We start from the raw sequence: 18,982 nt of genomic DNA on the forward strand, positions 1-18,982 counted from the left end.
TCCATTTATCTATATTTTTGTTTTTTATGCCAGTACTATACTGTCTTGATGACTGGAGCTTTGTAGTATAATCTGAAGTCAGGAAGGTTGATTCCTCCAGCTCCATTCTTCTTTGTTAAGACTGCTTTGGCTCTTCAGGGTCTTTTGTGTTTCCATATGAACTGTGAAATTTTTTGTTCTAGTTTTGTGAAAAATACCATTGGTAATTTTATAGGCGTTGCACTGAATCGGTAGATTGCATTTGGTAGTATAGTCATTTTCACAGTATTGATTCTTCCTACCCAGGAACATGGAATATTTCTCCATCTATTTATGTTGTCTTTGATTTTTTTCATCAGTGTCTTATAATATTCTGTGTACAGTTCTTTTGCCTCCTTAGGTAAGTTTATTCCTAGATATTTAATTCTTTTTGTTGCAGTGGTGAGTGGGATTGATTCCTTAATTTCTCTTTCTTATTTTTCATTGTTAGTATATGGAAATGCAAGTGATTTCTGTGTGTTGATTTTGTATCCTGCAACTTTGCTAAATTCACTGATTAGCTCTAGTAATTTTCTGATACTATCTTTAGGGTTTTCTATGTCTTCTTTAGGGTATCATGTTATCTGCAGTCAGAGCTTTACTTCTTTTTTTTTCTGATCTGGGTTCCTTTTATTTCTTTTTCTTCTCTGATTGCTGGAGCTAGGACTTCCCGAACTATGTTGAATAATAGTGGCAAAAGTGGATACCCTTGTTCCTGATCTTAAGAGGAATGCTTTCAGTTTTTCACCTTTGAGAATAATGTTTGCTGTAGGCTTATCATATATGGTCTTTTCTATGCTGAGGTAGATTCCTTCTGTGCCTATTTTTTTTTTTTTTTTGAAGAACTTTAATCATAAATGGGTGCTGAATTTTGTCGAAGGCTTTTTCTGCTTCTATTGAGGTTATCATATGGTTTTTATCTTTCAATTTGTTAATGTGGTGTATCACATCGATTGATTTGCATTTATTGAAGGATCCTTGCATTCTTGAAATAAACCCAACTTGACCATGGTGTATGAGCTTTTTGATGTATTGCTGAATTCTGTTTGCAAAATTTTCTTGAGGACTTTTGCATCTATGTTCATCAGTGATATTGGTTGTAGTTTTCTTTTTTTGTGTTGTCTTTGTCTGGTTTTGGTATCAGGGTGATGGTGGCCTCTTAGAATGAGTTTGGAAGTGTTCCTTCCTCTGCAATTTTTTGAAAGAGTTTTAGAAGGCTAGGCATTAGCTCTTCTCTAAATTTGATAGAATTCTTCTGTGAAGACATCTGGTCTTGGGCTTTTGTTTTTAGGGGTTTTGAAATCACAATTTCAATGTCAATGCTAGTAGTTGGACTGTTCATAATTTCTATTTCTTCTTGGTTCAGTCTTGGAAGATTGAACTTTCCTAAGAATCTATTTCTTCTAAGTTATCCATTTTATTGCCATATAGTTGTTAATAATAGTTTCATAATCCTTTGTATTTCTGCATTGTCTGCTGTAACCTCTCCTTTTTCATTTCTAATTTTGTTGATTTGATTCTTCTCTCTTTTTTTTTTTTTTTGATGAATCTTGCCAAAGGTTTGTCAATTTTGTTTATCTTCTCAAAGAACCAGCTTTTAGTTTTATTAATCTTTACTACTGTTTCTTTCATTTCTTTTTCATTTATTTATACTCAGATCTTTATGATTTCTTTCCTTCTACTAATTTTGGGGTTCTTTTTCCAGTTGTTTTAGGTGTAAAGTTATGTTGTCTATTCGATGTCTTTCTTGTTTCTTGAGTTAGGATTATATTGCTATACATTTCCCTCTTAGAACTGCTTTTGCTGCATCCTGTAGGTTTTGAGTTGTCATGTTTTTATTGTCATTTGTTTCTAGAAATTTTTTGATTTCCCTTTTTATTTCTTCAGTAACCTGTTGATTATTTAGAAATGTGTTGTTTAATCTCCATGTGTTTGTGTTTCTTTCAGTTTTCTTTTTCTTGTAATTGATATCTAGTCTCTTAAGGTTGTGGTTGGAAAAGATGCTTGATATAATTTCAATTTTCTTAAATTTACTCAGGTTTGATTTGTGACCCAAGATGTGATCTATCCTGGAGAATGTTCCATGTGCACTTGAGAAGAAGGTTTATTCTGCATTTGGATGGAATGTCCTGAAGATATCAATGAGATCCATCTCATCTAATGTATCATTTAAGACATGTGTTTCCTTATTAATTTTCTGTTTTGATAATCTGTCCATTGGTGTGAGTGGGGTGTTAAAGTGGAAGTGAAAGTGAAGTCACTCAGTCGTGTCCAACTCTTTGCGACCCCATGGACTGTACCTTACCAGGCTCCTCAGTCCATGGAATTTTCCAGTCAAAAGTACAGGAGTGGGTTGCCATTTCCTTCTCCAGGGGATCTTCCTGACCCAGAGATAGAACCTGGGTCTCCCACATTGCAGTCAGATGCTTTACCTTCTGAGCCACCAGGGGTGCTAAAGCCTCCTACAATTGTGTTATTGTCAATTTCTCCTTTTATGTCTGTTAGTGTTTGTCTTATGTATTGAGATGCTCCTATGTTGGATGTATATGTATTTACAATTGTTAGGTCTTCATCTTGGATTGACCCCTTGGTCATTATGTAGTGTCCTTCCTTATCTCTTGTAATCTTTATTTTAAGGTCTATGTTGTCTGATATGAGGATTGCTACTTCAGCTTTATTTTGCTTCCCATTTACATGGAATAAATTTGTCTATACTCTCGCTTTCAATCTATGTGTGTCTTTAGGTCTGAAGTGGGTTTCTTGTAGACAGCATATATATGGGACTTATTTTTGTATCCATTCAGCCAGCCTGTGTCTTTTGGTTGGAGCATTTAATCCATTTATATTTAAAATAATTATTGATATATATGTTCCTATTGCCATTTTCTTAATTGTTTGGAGTTTATTTTGTAGATATTTTTCTTCTATGTATTTCTTTACTATATAAGTCCATTTAACATTTTTTGTAAAGCTGGTTTGGTGGTACTGAATTCTCTTAACTTTGGCTTGTCTGAAAAGCTTTTTATTTCTCCATCAATTTTGAATGAGATCTTTGCCAGGTACAGTAATCTTGGTTGTAGATTTTTCCCTTTCAGTACTTTAAATATATCCTCCCATTCCCTTCTGGCCAGCAGAGTTTCTGCTGAAAGATCAGCTGTTAAGGATATGGGGTTTCCCTTGTATGTTACTAGTTGCTTCTCCCTTGCTGCTTTTAATATTCTTTCTTTGTGTTTAGTCTTTGTTAGTTTCATTAGTATGTGTCTTGGTGGGTTTCTCATTAGGTTTATACTGTATGGGACTCTTTGTGCCTCTTGGACTTCATTGACTATTTCCTTTTCCATGTTGGGGAAATTTTATAATCTCTTCAAAAATTTTCTCATTCCTTTTCTTTTTCTCTTCTTCTGGGACCCCTATAATTCAAATGTTGGTGCATTTGATATTGTCCCAGAGGTATCTGAGGCTATCCTCAGTTCTTTTCATTCTTTTTACTTTATTCTGCTCTTCAGAAGTTATTTCCACCATTTTATATTCCAGCTCATTGATTCATTCTTCTGCTTCAAATATTCTGTTATTGATTCTTTCTAGAGTAGTTTTAATTTCAGTAATTGTGTTCTTTGTCTATGTTTATTCTTTAATTCTTCTAGGTCTTTGTTAATTGATTCTTGCATTTTCTCCATTTTGTTTTCAAGGTTTTTTATCATCTTTACTATCATTATTCTGAATTCTTTTTCAGGTAGTCTGCCTATTTCCTCTTCATTTATTTGGACTTCTGTGTTTCTAGTTTGTTCCTTCATTTGTGTATTATTTCTCTGCCTTTTCAATATTTTTTTTTACTTATTGTGTTTGAGGTCTTCTTTCCCCAGGCTTCAAGGTTAAATTCTTTTTTCCTTTTGGTTTCTGCCCTCCTAAGGTTGGTCCGGTGGTTTGTGTAAGCTTCATAAAGGGTGAGATTTGTGCTGAGTTTTTGCTTGTTTGTTTGTTTGTCCTCTGATGGGCAAGGGTGAGTGAGGTGCCTATCCTGTCTGCTGATGATTGGGTTTATATTTTTGTTTTGTTTGTTGTTTAGATGAGGCATCCTTCACAGGGTGCTACTGGTGGTTGGGTGATGCTGGGTCTTGTATTCCAATGGTTTCCTTTGTGTGAGTTCTCACCATTTGAAACCCCTTAGGGTTAGTTCTCTGGTAGTCTAGGGTCTTAGAGTCAGTGCTCCCACTCCAAAGGTTCAAGGCTTGATCCCTGGTCAAGAAAAAGATTCCACAAGTGGTTTTCCTACCAAGTTTGCATGGGTTTTTTTTTTTATATATTCTTTTCCACTGGTCAGGTACTCCTGACAGCTCTCAGCTGGTGTTCTGCATGCACTTCTGTGTTTGAAGGTATTCTTGATGTATCCATGGAGAGAGATGTACTCCATGTCCACCTACTCCTCTGCCAACTTATTCTCTCTCCATTTCTGCTCTTTATTGAATACAAACATTTACACACACACTAAAAAATGTTTTGAGAGAAGCTAATTTTCTTTGAGAAGGTATTAGTTAATATTTCATCTTTTAAAGTTTCCTTAGTTAGAACTAGGATCCCCTATACCAGTTGTTCAATTATACATATTACTATACATATACAGTGTATCAAACTAATTCCAAAAATTCTTCATTAAAATAAACTTGTCATTGGTGACTGATATTCTTCATAAAGTTCTGTGTTTGGCATCTTCACATTTTCCAAAATATATGTGTATATCAAAAAAAGTCATTATTCTAAATGTCTTTTTAGTGTAGAGTCCTTTTAATGCTGTACATACATTGCATCTTTGTTTCATGGTAATAAGCAGTTTTTAAAATAGACTTCAAAAAAATTTAAAGAGTTGGACACGACTGAGCAACTGAACTGAACTGAGAATGCCCTAATGGAAAGGCAAGAATGTAGGGAAAGAGGCTGTCTCATCTTTTAGTTCACTAATCTTTGGGAGAGCCTAATCAAGGCCAAATCCACCAAGGATGACTAAGAGCTGTAGGCATCTCCACAGGTTCAAGTAAGCAAATCCAAAGGAACATGTTGTACTAAATATTTAAGAATTTTAACATTGCAAGAGGTGTTTATTTTATAGGCACTGCTACAAACTGAGGATTTACCTTAAAATATATCAAATGGAAAACAACAATTTAATTTCATTTTACTTGATGTTTGTAACCAATCATGACTTCTTGAACTTGCTTATAAAACTCTGTAAAGCAAAGGTTTACTATAATGAGACATAAACTGTCTCTAACCAACTGTACATACAAATTCTTCCCACAGGCAACAGTGCTTCCAAGTAGGCTTTAAACCTTCATAAAGCTGCACAATATTTGGCTTTCTATTAAAACTTTTACAGTCTCTTAGGAAGCTTAACCATAAAAATGTTATGTGTATAGCCAAACTTTAAACACTGCTGGTTTGGTTATGAGCATTAAATTTTTGACCAAAAGGTTTGGTGGTTTGGGGATGACATCTTTACCTAAATGATATATTGTGATCACATATATAAAACACGTTCAGTTTGCTAACATTATAAACTAGGGTTCCGTTAAAAATATATATTGGGGGCTTCCCCGGGGGCTCAGTGGTAAAGATCCTGCCTGCCAACGCAGGAGACACAGTTTCAATCCCTAGTCTGGGATGATCCCACATGTCGTGGAGCAACTAAGTCTGAGTGCCAAAACTACTGAGCCTGTGCTCTACAGCTCAGAAGCCACAACTACTCAGCCCAAGCACAGCAACTACTGAAGCCCGCAGGCTCTGGAGCCGGATCTCTGCAACAAGAGAAGCCCCCACAGTGACAAGCCTATGCATCACAACTAGAGAATAGCCCAGGCAGCAACGAAGAACCAGCAAAGCCAAAAATAAATAAATAAATATTGTGCCTGCATGCCTAGTCCCTTCAGTCATGTCCAACTCTTTGTGACCTCACAGACTGTAGCCCATAGTCTCCTTTGTTCATGGGATTCTCCAAGCAAGAATACTGAAGTGGGTTGCCATGCCCTCCTCCAGCTTAGAAATTTTACATATATATATATACACACACATATATATATATATAACTGAACTGGTAATATAAATATAAAATTATATATATTACCAGTTCAGTTCAGTCGCTCAGTCGTGTCTGACTCTTTACGACTTCATGAACCCAGCACGCCAGGCCTCCCTGTCCATCACCAACTCCCGAAGTTTACCCAAGCTCATGTCCATCCAGTCAGTGATGCCATCAAGCCATCTCATCTTCTGTCGTCCCCTTCTCCTCCTGCCCCCCAACCCTCCCAACATCAGGGTGTTTTCCAATGAGTCAACTCTTCACATGAGGTAGCCAAAATACTGGAGTTTCAGCTTCAGCCTCAGTCCTTTCAATGAACTCCCAGGACTGATCTCCTTCAGGTTGGACTGGTTGGATTTCCTTGCAGTCCAAGTGACTCTCAAGAGTCTTCTCCAACACCACAGTTCAAAAGCATTAATTCTTTGGTGCTCAGCTTTTTTCACAGTCCAACTCTCACATCCATACATGACCACTGGAAAAACCATAGCCTTGACTAGATGGACCTTTGTTGGCAAAGTAATGTCTCTGCTTTTGAATATGCTATCTAGGTTGGGCATAACTTTCCTTTCAAAAAGTAAGCGTCTTTTAATTTCAGGGCTGCAGTCACCATCTGCAGTGATTTTGGAGCTCAAAAAAATAAAGTCTGACACTGTTTCCACTGTTTCCCGATCTATTTGCCATGAAGTGATGGGACCAGATGCCATGATCTTAGTTTTCTGAATGTTGAGTTTTAAGCCAACTTTTTTGCTCTCCTCTTTCACCCTCATCAAGAGACTTTTTTACTTCCTCTTCACTTTCAGCCATAAGGGTGATATCATCTGCATATCTGGGGTTATTGATATTTCATCTGGCACTCTTGATTCCAGCTTGGGCTTCTTCCAGCCCAGCGTTTCTCATGATGTACTCTGCTGCTGCTGCTGCTGCTAAGTTGCTTCAGTCGTCCGACTCTGTGCAGCCCCATAGACGGCAGCCCATCAGACTCTGCCATCCCTGGGATTCTCCAGGCAAGAACACTGGAGTGGGTTGCCATTTCTGCATATAAGTTAAATAAGCAGGGTGACAATATACAGCCTTGACATACTCCTTTTCCTATTTGGAACCAGTCTGTTGTTCCATGTCCAGTTCTAACTGTTGCTTCCCGACCTGCATATAGTTTCTCAAGAAGCTGGTCAGGTGGTCTGGTATTCCCATCTCTTTCAGAATTTCCCACAGATTATTGGGATCCACACAGTGAAAGGCTTTGGCATAGTCAATAAAGCAGAAACAGATGTTTTTCTGAAACTCTCTTGCTTTTTCGATGATCCAGCGGATGTTGGCAGTTTGATCTCTGGTTCCCCTGCTTTTTCTAAAACCAGCTTGAACATCTGGAAGTCCACGTATTTCTAAAGCCTGGCTTGGAGAATTTTGAGCATTACTTTACTAGTGTGTGAGATGAGTGCAATTGTGTGGTAGTTTGAGCATTCTTTAGCATTGCCTTTCTTTGAGATTGAAATGAAAATTGACCTTTTCCAGTCCTGTGGCCACTGCTGAGTTTTCCCAATTTGCTGGCATATTGAGTGCATCACTTTCACAGCATCATCTTTCAGGATTTGAAATAGCTCAACTGGAATTCCGTCACCTCCACTAGCTTTGTTCGTAGTGATGCTATATATATTATTAAATATATAATATATATTATAAATGTATATAATATATTATATTATAATAAAGTATATATTAATATGCAGATGGTGACTGCAGCCATGAAATTAAAAGACGCTTACTCCTTGGAAGGAAAGTTATGACCAACCTAGATAGCATATTCAAAAGCAGAGGCGTTACTTTGCCAACAAAGGTCCATCTTGGCAAGGCTATGGTTTTTCCAGTGGTCATGTATGGATGTGAGAGTTGGACTGTGAAGAAATCTGAGCACTGAAGAATTGATGCTTTTGAACTGTGGTGTTGGAGAAGACTCTTGAGAGTCCCTTGGACTGCAAGGAAATCCAACCAGTCCATTCTAAAGGACACAAGCCCTAGGTTTTCCTTGGAAGGAATGATGCTAAAGCTGAAACTCCAGTACTTTGGCCACCTCATGTGAAGAGCTGACTCATTGGAAAATACTCTGATATACGGAGGGATTAGGGGCAGGAAGAAAAGGGGACGACAGAGGATGAGATGGCTGGATGGCATCACTGACTCAATGGACATGAATTTGAGTGAACTCCGGGAGTTGGTGATGGACAGGGAGGCCTGGCATATTGCAATTCATGGGGTCGCAAAGAGTCGGACATGACTGAGTGACTGAATTGAACTGAAATGATATATTAATATAATATAGCATGTAAATATTATTAATAATATATATGTGTATATATATATATATATATCGAGAGAGAGAGAGAGAGAGAGAGAGTTTTCCCTAATGGCTCAGATGGTAAAGCATCTACCTGCAATGCAAGAGACACGAGTTCTATCCCTGAGTTAGGAAGATCTCCAGGAGAAGGGAATAGCAACCCACTTCAGTATTCTTGCCTGGAGAATTCCATGGACAGAGTGTCCCAGCTGGCTACAGTCCTTGGAGTGCAGAGTTGGACTTGACTGAGCAAGTAACATACATACATACATATATATATGTATGTATATATATATATATATATATAGGCAGTTGTATCTGTATTTTAGGTAGAACAAAAGGCATGTTAAAAGGAGCATGTCAAGGCTATATATTGTCACCCTGCTTATTTAACTTATATCCAGAGTACATCATGAGAAATGCTGGGCTGGATGAAGCACACAGTGGAATCAAGATTGCCAGGAGAAATATCAATCACCTCAGATATGCAGATGACACCACCCTTATGGCAGAAAGTGAAGAAGAACTAAAGAACCTCTTGATGAAAGTGAAAGTGGAGAGTGAAAAGTTGGCTTAAAGCTCAACATTCAGAAAACTAAGATCATGACATCTGGTCCTATCACTTCATGGCAAATAGATGGGGAAACAGTAGCAGACTTTATTTTTCCTGGCTCCAAAATCACTGCAGATGGTGACTGCAGCCATGAAATTAAAAGATGCTTACTCCTTGGAAGGAAAGTTATGCCCAACCTAGATAGCATATTCAAAAGCAGAGACATTACTTTGCCAACAAAGGTCCATCTAGTCAAAGCTTTGTTTTTTCCAGTGGTCATGTATGGATGTGAGAGTTGAACTATAAAGAGAGCGGAGCGCTGGAGAATTGATGCTTTTGAACTGTGGTGTTGGAGAAGACTCTTGAGAGTCCCTTGGACTGCAAGGAGATCCAACCAGTCCATCGTAAAGGAAATCAGTCTTGAATATTCATTGGAAGGACTGGTGCTCAAGCTGAAACTCCAATACTGATGCAAAGAGCTGACTCATTTGAAAAGACCCTGATGCTGGGAAAGATTGATGGTGGGAGGAGAAAGGGACGATAGAGGATGAGATGGTTGGATGGCATCACTGACTAAATGGACGTGAGTTTGAGCAAGCTCCGGGAGTTAGTGATGGACAGGGAGGCCTGGCATACCGCAGTCCATGGGGTTTCAAAGAGTCAGACATGACTGAGTGACTGAACAGAACGTAACATTTTATATGCATTTAGCTTAAGCAAATTATTCTATAAATTATCTTAATAAAACATTTTGATTAAACACCTTATAAAAAGTAACCAAGAAAAGGTAGTTAACTTTTGCCACTGTTTGAAAAATATTGTTGGCTAGTATTGCCTTTCAAATTATAAGGGTGATTTTCTTCAGTTAACACAGAGGTATGACACCAGAGGTGTGATGTCACAAATTTGACTATAAACATGATGGCTACATTTATTTTATATACAAAAACTTGCTGCACTGAACAATGCAGGATTTTCTACTTCAGTGGTAGTGAGTGTTCTTTTTTCTGTACATAAGCAAAAATGAAAATGATGTAGGAGTCACGGATAAAAATAAATTGGACACTCCAGAGTCTTGGCAATTTGTGTGAGTTCTTAGATTGTCATTGAATTAGCATCCTTTTGTGGCTCAGTTCCATGATCTCCATCTCCTTGTTACCAGCTCCTTGCTGCTCTTTCAGGCATTCTGACCCACTCTGTGTCACAAACTTGTACGTCTGTCTCAGCTCCCGGCCTTTACCTGGTGCCCCTTCCTCTCCTTTGCACTGGTACCACCATGTCTCTATCTCATTGTTGGCATGAAAAGGCAGCAGGCCCTGCTGGGCCCTGAGTGAAGAGGCTGGGTCAGGGTCGGACCGAGCTGCCCTAGGAGGGTGGGAGCTCCCCAGCGGCAGCACAGCTATTCTTCCCACTGCAGCCCTGCTTCCCCGATCCCCAGTCAAGTGCCCTGCTACCGACCATGTGCAATCCCTTCTCTGAGGTTTTGCCACTCCCTACAACTCCTGCTTTCTCTAGGGGGCAAGGTTGGGCAGCCCAGATGGACCATGAACAGGCCTCAAAGAATCTGGGATAAAGGAAGGCAAGCAAGGCAGCCAGTGAACTACCTGGACAGTGGCCTTTATGCTGGGTCAGTGCAGAGGACAGGAAACTCAGCATGTGCTTAAATCCCATGCATGACCGGGCCAGAGCTAGGGCTCTTTTCCTGGGGACTAGGTAAGGCTGTTTGCTACATGTCACCACTGAGGAAAAAGATGGGCGTGGGAGTTCTGAGAGACTGTGTATGTGTGTGTGTGAGTGTGCACCTTTCTGAGTCTGAGGTTTTGGAACACTGGTTGTGAAGTACTGTTCTCCAGCAGTTACCTCCCCTACCCTCTGCCCCACAGCCAGCCAGCTGCTTCCCTCCCTCAGCCTGCCCTGTGGTCTCTGAGTCTCAGAGGACCCAGTCAGTGAGAGAACAGGGCTCCCAGGGGCTCTCGCCCACTTCTGTCTCCTGGATGCCCTCCTCCTGCACCCTACTCTTGCCCTGCCTCGGAGCTGGACTCCTCAGCCCTCAGGGCCCCCTCAGAAAGTGTTCTCAGGATGTCCCTGCCCCCACTCCTTTGCCCTTCACCTATTTATAAGACTCAAGGACTAGTGCACTCCAATCTTCACAAATACTGACCTCAGAGGTCCTATATTGGTGCCCCCAACATTGCGCGCTCAACCTAGTCACACCCTTATAGCCTTTCAATGTACCCCTCGACCACTCACTGCTGAGGTTGCCTTCTTGCCCTCTTTCTTATCCTGGTAACTTGTTGCCAACCAAATGGTGGCAGGAGCTTGACTCATTCACTTCCATGATTGTGCCCTCCCCGTCCTCCCCCTGCACTAGCTGCTATGGGGGCTCAGTTCTACAGAGAAAGCTCTGAATCCCAGGGATTGTGGGGGCCCAGCCTAGGCTCCTCTGTGTATAAACTGTATAGACCATTAAAAAATTCACTTAGATTAAATTTTCCACTAGGCCAGCAACATAGAGGCTTGAATTTGAAATTAAATGGATTTTTTAAAAACTTACTATTCAGTCATAAAAAAAAGAATGAAATTTTGCCATTTGCAGCAACATGGATGGCCTTGGAGGGCGTTATGCTGAGAAAAGTAAGTCAGAATAGAAAGGCAAACACTGTGTGAGATCACTTATATGTAGAACCTAAAAAAATACAACTAACTAGTGAATACAATAAAAAAGAAACAGACTCACAGATATAGAGAACAAACTAGTTACTAGTGGAGAGAGAAGTAAGGAGGAGAAATATAGGGGTGGAGGATTAAGAAGTATAAACTATTATGTATAAAATAAGCTATGATATATATTGTACAACAGGGAGAACATAGCAAATATTTAATAATAGCTCCAAATGGAATATAACTTCTGTGAATCACTTCATTGTACACCTGTCATGTATATAATATTATGCATTAGCTATACTTCAATAATAAAAAGAAAGGAGCATTAAAATACAAAAACAATTAATATAATACTCCTTTGCCATTTGAAGACGGAGTTTCAAGCTGACTGTATATGGAAGCCAGGAAGGATTTCTCTCGTCTAAGTAGATAAGTACCAGGAGGGAAGGACCATGTTTGCCTCATGCGTTTTCCACAATGTTATAAAGTAGGCAGTCAATTAATGGTGATTAAATAAATGAGTGACTGGATCAACACATTAGCACAAATGTCATTGTTAAATTAGCCAGTTATCCAGCAGAAGGCTCAGAGTAAGAACAAATAAGCTTTTAGGCCAGAAATGAAAATTTCATGAGCCTTGGAGGACAGGAAATAAATGGACAACATATCACAACCCTAGGCTACAAATGTGCTCCATTACACAGAGGGCTGATGGGCAGGCAGGCATGGGTTTGCCCTTGGTGTTGAATACAGAGATGGCAGCAGTGGTAGGCACTGGGTAGGATTGCCAAAGACAAATTTGTTCTGACTCTTATCAAAGCCATGCAAGGGAAGTTTGGAAACATAGTGCTACAAAAGGAGACCTTTGAATTTTAGCCTTCAAAAAAAGAACTTGGAAACTTTTGCAGATATGCAACAGTCTAACTCTACCACTGCCAACAGTGCTCTCTCAGCCCCTTCTTTCCATCTTCCATTTTCCTGGTCTTCTGAAAAAATGCGAGCTCAAAAGCTGTCCATCAAACGTAGAGGCTGTCATACAGAGTGAAATAAGTCAGAAAGAGAAAAACAAATATCTCATATTAACAGATGTGTATGGACTCTAAAATGGTACTCATGAACCTTTTTTCAGGGCAGGAGTAGGGACCCAGATGTAGAGAACAGACTTGCGGACACAGGAGGGAGGGAGAGGGGGACAAACTGACAGAGTAGCATTAACATATTTACATTACCATGTGTAAAATAGAGAGCTCCTGGGAAGCTGCTGTACAGCACAGAGAGCTCAGGTCGGTGCTCTGTGATGAGATACAGAGGTGAGGTGGGGGGGGCAGTGGGAGGGAGGTTCACGAGGCAGGGGGCATTTGTATACATATAGCTGATTCACGCTGTTATAGAGAAACTAACACAGCATTGTAAAGCGATTGTATTTCAATTTTTTTTTTTAAGTGAGGAAAAATTAGCTCTCCATCATGCACCTGTAATCCAGCTGGGTAGCTTGTTGTGTTACTGTCATTTAGTCACTGAGTCATGTCTGATTCTTTTGCAACACCATGAACTATAGCCCGCCAGGCTCCTTTGTGGCAAGAATACTAGATTCTACAGTAGTTGCCATGTCCTTCTCCAGGGGATCTTCCTGACCCAGGGATCAAACCCACGTCTCCTGCATCGTTTGCACTGGCAAATGAATTCTTTACCACTGAGCCCCCATAACTGGACAGATAGTAGCCCAGAAAGAAGGTGAAGAGAAAAGGCTTTTCAGTCTTTCCTACCTCCCAGGCCTGACTGGACCAGCTACAAAAAACCTGTTTCCTCAGCTACTATCAGCATTCTTTTTCTTTTCTTTAATTTTTATTGGGGTATATTTGTTTTATTGACCCCGGTGGCTCAGTGGTAAAGAATGTGCTTGCCTTTGCAGGAGACTCAAGAGACTCGAGTTCAATCCCTGGGGTGAGAAGATCTCCTGGAGTAGGAAATGGCAACCTGCTCCAGTATTCTTGCCTGGGAAATACAGAGGAGCCTGGTGGGCTATAGCTCATGGGACCACAATGAGTTGGACACAATGGAGCCCACACATATAATTGACTTTACAGGTTGTGTTAGTTTCAGGTAAAGTGAATCAGCTATATGTGTACACATACCGACTCTTTTTCAGATTCTTTTCCCACATAGTCCATTACAGAGTGTTGATTAGAGTTCCCTGTGCCATACAATGGGTCTTTATTGGTTATTTATTTTATATATAATAGTGTGCTCTGCCAACCGAGACAACAAACTTTACAGAGTTTATGCTAGAAGGTCATCTGCAGGCCCTAAAATAATCTCTTAAAGCCCCTAGTACAGCATTGCTTTTCCTCCATTCCATACACCCAGTCACTCCTCTGTTCTTAGCCCCATCCCTTTCCTAGGGAGACTCACCTATTGCTTCTCTTTCATGAGAGAGCAACAAATGATCAAATAATTCACAAGATAAGCTACAGCTTACAACAAGGTATAATTAAAATGTGTCACATATTTACCAACTGGCTCACCTGTAGCTCAGCATATGGGACTGGAAAAATCCTTCACTCTGCTACAAGAATCCAACCGCCTGCTGAGAAAACCATGTCAGCCTGACAGCGCTTGGCTTAATTACTTCGAACTTAAAATAATTAATAAGTTCCTCATTTTTCAACAGGAAAGCACTTAACACTGTTCAGTAAAATAATTCATAGCCTACATAGCTTGCTGCTAAGAAAGAGGGAGTTGGGTTTGAGGCGTTTTTTCTTCCTGTAACTTTGCTTGAAATGATGTTTTGGTTGTTTTTTTGTTTTTGTTTTTGTTTTTGCCAAGCCTCCCACAGATACGTGAATTCTGATCATTACATTTCATCTAGCAAACCCGGTCTTTCTCAAACTCACCAGGGAGAGCCTTGCTGTCCTCTCCTCCTCCCCCTTACTAATCCTTCTGGGTCATGGGCTTCACTGTAAATTGTCTGGGGAGATTTTCAGCTCCTAAACCTAAATATTTGCTTAAAATAAATATAGAAAGAGAGTGTGAGAAGGTGATTGAACCAAAGAAGAAAATGATGCTGGGAAAGGCAACGTCTTCCATTTTCAAAAGGGAAGCATAGTAATGAGAGAGCATGAAGGGAGGGTAAAATGGACCCCAGTTTCACTTTCCTCTGGTGGCTTTTTGAGGTGTCTGCACAGATGCCTGCAGGAGGTAATGTGGAGGCATAAGGCAATGAATCTCATCTTTTAAATTTTTAAAGGGAACTTTTTTAGTGTGAACATGAAATTTCTTTCAAGGAGTGAAATTTCATTTGAAAATGCATAATACATAACAATTGGAGAAGGAAATGGCAACCCACTCCAGTATTCTTGCCTGGGAAATCCCATGGACAGAGGAGCCTGGCGGGCTACAGTCCATGAGGTCACAGAAGAGTCAAACACGACTCAGTGACTAAACAACAGCAATGCAGAACAATAGAGGAAGCTGTGGTTTCTCGAAAGTTGTATTTTTGTAATCTGCCCTATAAAGAAAGCAGTTATTTCATCCTGAGTGGGTCATCTATAATAGAGAAGTTATTGCTGGGAGTTCCATAAGGCTATTAAAAATGATGTGTGTGTTGGGTCAGGGGGAGAAATGAGACAAGAATAAAAGCCTAAATGTCAGCAAGACCTGCACTCAGGGCCAGTTGAGAGGAAGCTGTGGCCTCTAGCCCACTGTTGTCCAGCCTTGGTGGGCATGTGACAATCCCTTGGATGCTTGTTGAAGTGCTCAGAGATCCATTCCACCTCCAAGCTTTGAATTCAGTGAGTCAGCAGTGGGATTCACAAACCACCTCAGTAATAATGACTTGAGGTGTTTCTAATGCATGTGATCAATGACCCACACTTTGAGAAATCAGTTCTCAGCTTCTCGGGTGTCCTGGATACCAGAGGGAGGCCTGACCACCCCTGATGTTGCTCCTCAGGGGAACCAAATGAGATAAACAGGTCTCAGGATCAAGTGTTCTTAAGCAAGAAGCCAAAGTTCCCTTGCCTATTCCAACAAGATAAGCTCTCTGTCAGCAGTGAGGCAGAAGCAGTGACCTCACAAATCCATACTTAAACTTGGTGTGTTTCAAAATCCTGCTAGCTCCTTTGGGAAGCCAAAACCATAAATAAATTGGAGGAGAGCTCTCCCTTTCATCCCAAATAATATATTTTTAAAGTTGTGGTTAGTTGCCGCCATGAGTCCACAGATGTTCCCCAGGAGAGGGGATTTGGACTCCCCCTTCCTTTGTTGGCAGTATTGCCCAGTTGGCCTCACAGGGGCCTGGCTGGACTGTGAGCAGCACCCTTTGTATCCACACACGTCCCAGCACCAGCTGCACCAGCAGAGGGTTCTGAGGCTGTCCACTCAGATGAGGACTCTTGCCTTTAGCAGAGGAATAAGAGCACGGAGGGCAACATCAGAACCTGCCCAGGCATTTTTCAGACAGCCAGTGAGGGGAGTGGAATTCTGACTGCTTCAGTCTCTTGACACTCTTTTCATTATGATCAAAACATCAAAGAACAAACTCGTATCCAAAGAGGGGAGAAATCTCTACTTCTAACAGATCTATGTATTAATAACAATAATGACATATATTATTATAGTATAATAATATATTAATATAAGAACATAACATTATATATTATATTAATAATACAATATAATAATAAAAATGATATATATTATTATATAATAATAATATGTAGCCTCTCCAGAGAAGCAAAAGTTATCCAGTGTTTCATCACCAAGGCTTTGGCAATGAGCAGCTCAAGGTTGAAGCCCAGCTCGGGCCTTCACTGTCTGATTTGGCCCCTATCATTGACCTCTCTGAAGCTCCATTTCTTTATCCATAAATTAGGGGTAGTAATAGAACCTGCTTTTGGTGTGGATGTGAGAATTAAATGAGATAGTTTGGTAGAGTGCCTGGTACAGGTAAAAGGAATAAAAAAATTGTTAGTCATTCTCACTCCCCTCTAATTCCACAGGGCAGAATCTATGCCTCAACTGTTATCATCACAATTCTTGGCAAATAGTTCATGGTCCATAAATAGTTTTAGAATGAAGAAAAGAAAGAAAAGTAGAGAGGAAAGAGGGGAGGAAGATCAGAAGATTGAAAAAAAAAATTGTTCCAAGGCAAAAAGTGAGAAGTGTTCAGAAGCCATATGTTGGCCCACAGTAAGCTATAATGACAAATAAAATGCATAACCTTATTTCTTGCCCACAAAATTCCCTTTCAGGTCCAAGCAGTGAGTGAGTCAGGATCTGTTCAGATGCCATCTGGTAGCACTGGCCTCTCAGCATGTGTCTCCCAGGATGACCATGGCAGAGAAAAGAGACGGGGAGCCAAGCCTCAGCCTGTTGAGTGACAAACATCACTTCTCTTCAGGTCCAGGGGCTAGAACCAACCACATGAGCCACCCAACTGCAAGGGGGTGGAAATGGAATGTGCAGGAGCCACAGGAAGGGAGGAGAACAGGGCAGCATGTTGATGTCCTCCACTTCATGTGTCCTGGCACAAAAGTCCAAGAAAGGCAGTTAGCAAAGGACTTGTAGAAAAGAGTATCCTGAAATGAATCAACCACAAAAAACATTCAATGATCTTGGGTTTTGATTTTTTTTTCTTTGCCTTCTTAATATAATGGGATTTTCACTTAATATGTAGTACATGCAGGTACATAGGTGAAACCTTTAGTTAAACCTTTAGTTTTCTCTCACTCTTTCTCTCTCTCGCTCTTTTTCTCTCTCTTTCTCTCTCTCTCTCTTGCTCATCCTTGCATTCTTGCTCTCATGCAAACACACCCTTCTCTTACTGTAGATTAGACAAGAATTCTCTCCATTCATGTTAACCTTGATCCTAGGAGGAGAAAAATAATTATTAATACAAGTGTTTGTTGATCTCTAACACATACTGAAAGGCAATAGCATATCAGCGATGGATAACCTTGACATGTTAACTGCCCTGAACAGGTCTTTATTCTCACCCTATTAGATAAATAGCTTCCCTAGTAGCTCAGATGGTAAAGCATCTACTTGCAATGCAGGAGACCCAGGTTCGATCCCTGGTTTGGGAAGATCCCCTGGAGAAGGATATGGCAACCCACTCTAGTATTCTTGCCTGGAGAATTCCATGGACAGAAGGGTCGGGTGGGCTACAGTCCATGAGGTTGCAAACAGCTGGACATGACTGAGTGACTAACACACACACGCTAGATAAGTAAAATATGAAAGTTTTGACCTTAAACTACCGATTGACTTGGCCCAGGTGACTACATCTAGGACAAATAAACAATGACCGAGTTAGCTCTTTCGGTGACCTACACTCAATGAGGGAAGCTGAACAGCTAATGTGCTAATATTTAACAGTAGGCACACTTGGCCAGAGTAACCCAGATAGAGTCTGCTCATAGCCCATCCAAGGCTGTTACAAACAGCTATAGTTTGCAGGATTCTTAGATGAGAATTAGTCTCCTTTTTTTGGTCCTAGGTCACTAAACAGACAGTGAGAAATTTTAATGTCTTAGAACTAATGTACTGTAGTTTAATTCCAGGCAAAGTGTTTCAGCTAGCTTCACTGTGAGTCAACAACTTCCGAAATCTCAGTGATTTACAACAATGAACATGGTACATGCTGGCAGCTGCAGGTCAGTTGGTGTGAGCTTTTATCAATCTTCTTATTCCAGGATTCAGATTACGGTTAGGGTTATGTTTCAAGTTAGGAAAATCTCTTTGTTGAGACTTGCCATTCTTCCAGCAAAAAGAAGGTGACAATAGAATCATATAATGCTGCTTAGATCATCTTCTCAGGTGTAGTGTGCATGGTGTCCACTCACACACCATTGTCTAAAGTCAGTCACACAGCCAGGGAGATAGAGAAGTATATCCCCCTCTCACAGGACACACTGCAAGGTACATACATCCGCACCTAGGGAGGTCTAATCCTTTTACAGGAAGGGGAGTGAATATTTAAGAACAACAATGCAATCTACCGTGGTAAGTAACCAAAACTGAAGCTTTCTCATCTTAATATCTCTAGGGCCCAGCACAGGTGTCCAATGAATATTTATTAAATCACATTGAATATTCATTGTATTGAATGAATATATCATTTCCATGTAAGTCAGTCATCTGAAAGAAAGAGTATTTTACCATTATATCTAACACCTCTATTATCATTAACTGATATTTTTTAATTAGCATGTATACCTAGTACTTATCTGAGCATTCTAAGGTACAAACAATAGATTTTATTGATTACCTTTAGCAGTTTAACCATCTGAAAGATGAAAATGATAGAAAATAATTCTAAAATAGACATTAGCATACATACTTA

The sequence above is a fragment of the Bos grunniens genome, chromosome 3, assembly GCF_055505025.1.
Source record: "Bos grunniens cultivar Pamir isolate PY7600 chromosome 3, Bosgru_T2T1.0, whole genome shotgun sequence".
Lineage (NCBI taxonomy): Eukaryota > Metazoa > Chordata > Mammalia > Artiodactyla > Bovidae > Bos > Bos grunniens.